Source organism: Ovis canadensis, chromosome 15 (genome assembly GCF_042477335.2).
Source record: "Ovis canadensis isolate MfBH-ARS-UI-01 breed Bighorn chromosome 15, ARS-UI_OviCan_v2, whole genome shotgun sequence".
Lineage (NCBI taxonomy): Eukaryota > Metazoa > Chordata > Mammalia > Artiodactyla > Bovidae > Ovis > Ovis canadensis.
The window spans coordinates 55869884-55876377 of NC_091259.1; the positions used below are offsets into that span (position 1 = coordinate 55869884).

At 38.4% G+C, this 6494-nt stretch overlaps 1 pseudogene; it reads right to left on the minus strand.

Moving 5' to 3' along the window:
• Nucleotides 1-509: 509 nt before the first annotated feature.
• On the minus strand, nt 510-6040 carry LOC138421000 (E3 ubiquitin-protein ligase TRIM22-like; annotated as a pseudogene).
• Nucleotides 6041-6494: the final 454 nt, after the last annotated feature.

The window sequence follows — 6494 nt, forward strand, 5'->3', positions numbered from 1 at the left end:
CGTTTCTAATCTCTCTATATATCTGTAATTAAATAAGTTTTTTCCTAGGATGCCAACTCCGTCCCCCCTTCGAATTACCCTGGATCCACCGGGGCTGGACGAATAAGGGGCATAATGAGAAAAGTAAGATACTGCTCAGTACTCATGCTTTAGTGAATGACTCCTATACTAGGTATGTCTTTGATAATATACCAAAAATTGTGGAAAAGCTTTCCTTTCTCTTTTTAGTCACTTATTAAGAAATGATTGTAAAAATTTGGCAGAGGTGGTCCGTTGATAAAATCGTACTTTATGGGGGCATCTATCGTTTCTCTTGGGGCTGAAAATGGTGAATTAAGATGTTCCCTGCATGCAAACATAATATCAAGATAAACATGATAAAAGGCAAATCATAAACCCTATTGATGAATCATGAACAATCACACAGGAAAGACAAGAGGGTGCATGGAAAAAGGTAAGAATGGTGCAGGTAAGCTCCAATGTATTAGATGTACCCATAGTATGAGACACTACAGAGAAGTGAGTGTGAGAAGGTTCAAGAGTTTGGTGAGCACAGTCATGGGGGCATCACATTTCAAAGGACTGAAATATGGGTAATTTCAATAAGGGACAGATGAAGAGAATTTATAGATGAGAAGCCATGGTCTGTGATGTTTAGAAATAAAAGAGTTCCAGCATTTTAGACTAGGAAAACCCCAATACGACAGGCAGATACACTCAGGGAGAGGGTTAAAATCAAGGGATCTGAGGAGGAAGACTCATCAAAAGCATTATATATAGAATCATGAATTAACCCATTTTTAGTAGTCATTTTTAGGCTGGTATCTCGAGCAAACATTTTGACAATGTTCACTGATTCTACGTGGACATGTTATATTACTGACAGTTTTATGGAAGTTTTTACCATATGCCTCTATGTCCCATGTAAAATATGTTGAACCTGGACTAAATATAGACTAACTTTGGCTACCATAGGCCCTCAGGACCCAGGTATGTTTCCCTGATACATTTACATCCCAGTAACATCTCCCTGATGTGATAATTGGGGATCCTGCTGCTGCTGCTGCTGCTGCGTCACTTCAGTTGTGTCCGACTCTGTGTGACCCCATAGACGTCAGCCCATCAGGCTCCCTCATCCTTGGGATTCTCCAGGCAAGAACACTGGAGTGGGTTATTATTTCCTTCTCCAATTCATGAAAGTGAAAAGTGAAAGTGAAGTCACTCTGTCATGTCTGACTCTTAGTGACCCCATGGACTGCAGCCTACCAGGCTCCTCCATCCATGGGATTTTCCAGGCAAGAGTACCGGAGTGGGGTGCCATTGCCTTCTCCGCTGGGGATCCTAGGGCACCATAATCTTCAAAGTCAACATTCTGAGATCTATTGCTTGCTTCCAAATTGCAGACACATCTCACTTGCATCCGATCCTCAGAAATGGCAACATTTGGATTACTTGTGAAAGAATTCAAGGTCACCTGAACTGTAGAAAAATTACAGTATAAGGTGAGGGCTATAATATCATTTGATTTGTGACATTGTAAAAGGGATCTATAGAATAACTTGAGTGAAAAAACATGTTTGTGTGTGTTGGGAGTAAAAACATGAGGCTTAAACTGAGATCTACAAGAAAATAAAAAATTCTAAAAGATGATGAAAATAGGTGGCTTGATGACACTGTAATATCTCCTTACCCCAGCAGTGTTGCATATCTCTCACCTCTGAAATGATAACAATGCATAATATTAAATATAAGCAAAGGGGTCAGCAGTGAAATGTATTTTCTTTCAGATTATGGTAAGAATTACGCTTAGATAGTAAACCAGTGAAAGAGAGGATGAACCAAGTCTCTGCTCACTCCCCATAAATTTGACCACATCAACAGCACAAAGTATTTGGACTTCACTGACTCTATCCACACCTAGAAACTGGAGCCTTCTCACCATTTTCCCTCCATCACAAGAATACCGCATACATTCACTTGGGTAGCACTCCTTACTATTAAACGCTCACAGTATCTCTCTCAGATCAGGAGCTTGAAACTCTCTTTTGTTCCTTGGAAAAAGTTTTTGGCTTCATCGCAATGAAGTTCTTACTCCTGGAGAAAATAAAAATTGACCCACACACGTCTACTTATCCCTCTAAAACCACTAACTTGCAAGGTTTTCACCCCTTTGATGCACTAGAATGGTCATCCCTGGAGACCCTGGGAGAGGATAGAGTGGATGACTGAAACCTTGGAGACAGGAGAAATGTGCTCATGGCCACCTTCTTAGTTACACTGTCTTCCATGGGAAGGCCTTGTGATTCTGACTTGTCTTTTCCTCTCCGCAGCTGAGTTGACTGAAAAGGAATATTAAGGTGCTTATTGTTCTTGAGAGGAACATGAGAAGGCACAAAGCCTTCTGCAGCATTGCTCTGAAAATAATTCATAAAGTTAATCATCCACATTTGTTCAAGGACTTTTACAAAAAAGTGTTCCAGGATGAGCACATAGGCCACAGCTTGAAGCCTATTTGCGAGGAGAATGTTTATGGCAAAGGAGTTTACTGAATTTAGGGCTTAGAAATAATTAAAACAGTTAGAAGTTAAACATTTAAGGAATGTTGTAAAGTTAGCATATTTTACTATAGCTGATAGAAGTTAGGAATTTTTTAGAGACACTATAGCTAGAAGCCTTTTTAAGAGATAGTGAGCTCAGGATGTTAGGGGCAAACAGGACTTAGGAAGATAAGCAGTAAACTGAGGAATGTAGCATGAGTTACAGTGTAATCACAAGTTAACTATAGGACACTTTCAGTTCAGTTCCGTTCGGTCGCTCAGTCGTGTCCGACTCTTTGAGACCCCATGAATCGCAGCATGCCAGGCCTCCCTGTCCATCACCATCTCCCGGAATTCACTCAGACTCATGCCCATGGAGTCAGTGATGCCATCCAGCCATCTCATCCTCTGTCATCCCCTTCTCCTTCTGTCCCCAATCCCTCCCAGCATCAGAGTCTTTTCCAATGAGTCAACTCCTCGCATGAGGTGGCCAAAGTACTGGAGTTTCAGCTTTAGCATCATTCCTTCCAAAGAAATCCCAGGGTTGATCTCCTTCAGAATGGACTGGTTGGATCTCCTTGCAGTCCAAGGGACTCTCAAGAGTCTTCTCCAACACCACAGTTCAAAAGCATCAATTCTTCAGCGCTCAGCCTTCTTCACAGTCCGACTCTCATGTTAGAGGAGGTAGATAATAGATGATAAAGTTGATTCTGAGAGAATCACTGAAGCAGAAACTCTGAGGAGCAACAGTGATTTATGGAGATAATAAATCTGGGAGAGAGGGAACTGAAAATGTCAAACCTCTGGCCTAATGTTTTTGTCAAAGTATAAAAGAGAATCTTAAACTTGGAATAAACAGGCAATCCATAGAAAAATGAGAGGCTGTCTCATTCACCGACACCGTTCATGTCTTCAGGTTGAATTCCTGGCTGCTGGAGTTGGACTCTGGCAGTCTTGACTGTCAGAAGGAAAGGTTCTTCCTTCCAAAATGAAATCATTAACTAGTCCCTATCACTATTAGATTATATGAAATTACACGAAATAATACATTTATCAAAATAAATCATCCATACCTAAAAATTTTAACTTGTGGAAAAGTGACTACATAAATATCTGTTCTGAGGGAGATTTCAGAAAGTGAGTTTGTAGAAGCTGGCTCCTGGGTGTTTGAGATATATTAGGTATGAAAACACACTGTCTAAAGAGTCCTCATCTCTTCAAAGGAGACTCCCTAATACGAAGGCCCTCAGAATGCCCTAAGATTTCACGATCACTGGAAATAATTACAAACCCTGGGGAAAGAAGACAGTATGAATACTAAATGAAGAGTGGTCAGAATTTTATGTGTTTGTAAAGATCTTGATGCTGCCATGTAGGTGTGCAAATTCAAAGACAAGGATACTGTCTTTCTATTCTGGCTTCTAGAGTATGTGATGGATCAATGATTTGTAGCAAGGCAAAATATTCCTTAAGATTCATGTTTGTTTTTGGAAATCCATATAGAAAGTTATAGAGGGATCTGATCTCTTCCATACCCAGGGGAAAATTTACATATAAAGAAACTATCTCCAATTCTAGGTGTTTGGCAGATAAAAGAGATTCGACCTTTCCATCATAAGTCAAGCACATACTAAATATGGGGACCTGAGTTGCACAGTGACACAGATTGTGAATTAAATTAATGAAGTAATGGGGACTTGACACTCCAATGCTTTATTCCTAACAGTGACACTGAGCTGAAACTTCTTACAACCAAATTTCTCTACTATAGTTTCTGATCCATTCTCAGTGTTTATAGCACAATCTAGCCATGATTTCTGAACAGAAGCTTAAAGTAAATCTATGCTCTGTTTTTGTGTCCTGAGCATGGTTTTATCTTAATTAACCATTAGATAACTCTAGTAGCTTTACATAATGTTCTCAGTACAAAATGATCATCTCTGGTTTCCCATACTTACCTTTTCATGATGGCATTCACATCCTAGTGAGAAATGAGAAAACATGAGTCAAGAAGTAATAGGTTCCCCACTTACAAAGCTTATTCTCATTCCCATCAGTCCTGATTGTGGGAATAGAGATGGTCTCCATGTAACAGCCGAAAAGTAAAAACAAGAGTGAAGCCAGTCATTCCAGAAGACTCATGTGATATTGTCAAGTTTCCAAAAAAGATAAAAAAACCCCAACACTGATGGAAGTGACAGGCTTCTAGTTATCTGGAAATTAGACATATTTATGGGAAAAACAAGAGACCTGGGATTCTGGTGACCCATGAGATGATTTGAAGAAATCGTGGTTCTTTCATTTATTCAGCAAAACTGAAGTGATATACTATTGTAGGCCAAGCATTAAACTAGGTTTTGGAGAATCAAACATGAAAATATAATCCAAATATTCCTCAAGTCATTTATATGGCTTTTGTTCAGGGTACAAGCAAACAAATGTATTAATGTAGGTGTTTTTAGGTCTCTCTCTTCTTATTTTACACACCACCTATTAGCGATGTCGTCCACTCCCTTAAATTCAGCATACACACATGAGCAGTTGGTTTCCAATTCTTTATTGTTACTCAACTTTGTCTTTTAAATGCATATTAATATATTCATTAGTAAATGAGCCACAGGAATCAGTAATTTTGAATGTCTAATATGTAACATTATTCATCAACCAAGCTGTCTCCTTTTTTACTCCTTGTTCATAATGTTACCAGTATGCACTCATTGCCCAAAAACTAGAGCATTTACCTACACTTTAGCCTCTACTGAGTCTGTATAATCAGGTCCTTAATATTTTTTAGCCATCTAACCTTCTTATCACATTTAATGTTTTATTTCTTTGAGCTGGTATGTACCACTGTATTTAATCTCTTTTGCTTCAAATTTATTTCCTCTATGTCACCAAAAACTAGGACAACATCTCAGTCTCAAAGAAAAAAAAAATTCCCTCCTCATTATGGCTATTTTGTGTATGTGACAAAAATTAAATTAAACTAGAATAGAGAAAGAATCCCAGGTGGTATTAGTGGTAAGAATCTGCCTGCAGTGTAGGAGACACAGAAGGCTAGGGTTCAATCCCTGGGTCAAAGATCCCCTGGAGAAGAATTGGCAACCCACTCCAGTATTCCTCCCTGGAGAATTTCATGGACAGAGGAGTCTGGCGAGCTACAGTCCATGGGGTCCCAAAGAACCAGCATAACTTAGCACACACACAGCACAGACAAAGGATAAAGGGTGGGGTGGGAGTGATTGCAATTTTAATTCTAGTTTAATTTAAAACTCAAATATTGCCCTCAGAATCTGATTTGTGTCTTTCTCCAATTCTACTTATTCAATCTATATTGACTTTCTCCCTCAATTTCTGAAAGAAACATAAACCTCTTGATTAAACTCTTGAAGTTCTCATCCAGTTATAGCAAAATATTTGAATGCCTTCAGCCCTTAGCCTACAGGATCAGATGCCAAAATTAAAAGCACCACTGTGTAGTTGCTGGAAGGAAATGAAGCCATGCTGCAAAGAGTTTCTATTTTTACTGAAACTAAGTTGAAATTATTCTGAAGTAGAACAGGATAGGACAGGAAATATATTGAAATTACTGGAGCAACCACCAAGTAAAAGCTAAAGAAATACAATGAGAAAATAGGAAAACAAAATTTTATACAATAAATATCTGCTTAACACAAAAGAAGGTAATTAAGGAGGAGAAAAAGAAAAATGAAAACTACAGTAGCCCAATAGAAGGCAAACAGCAAAATACTAAATTTAAATATAAACATATCAATAATTGCATTAAATGTCATGTATTAACGCCTTGATTGAAATTAGAAATTGTTGACCTGGATAACAAGCAAAATTTAAATACTGCTACTTATAAGAGACATAATCAAAGCACAAAAGGGCAAAGGTAAAAGAGATTACATGCAAGCAGTAATAAAAAACAGGTCAAACATTTATATTATTAGA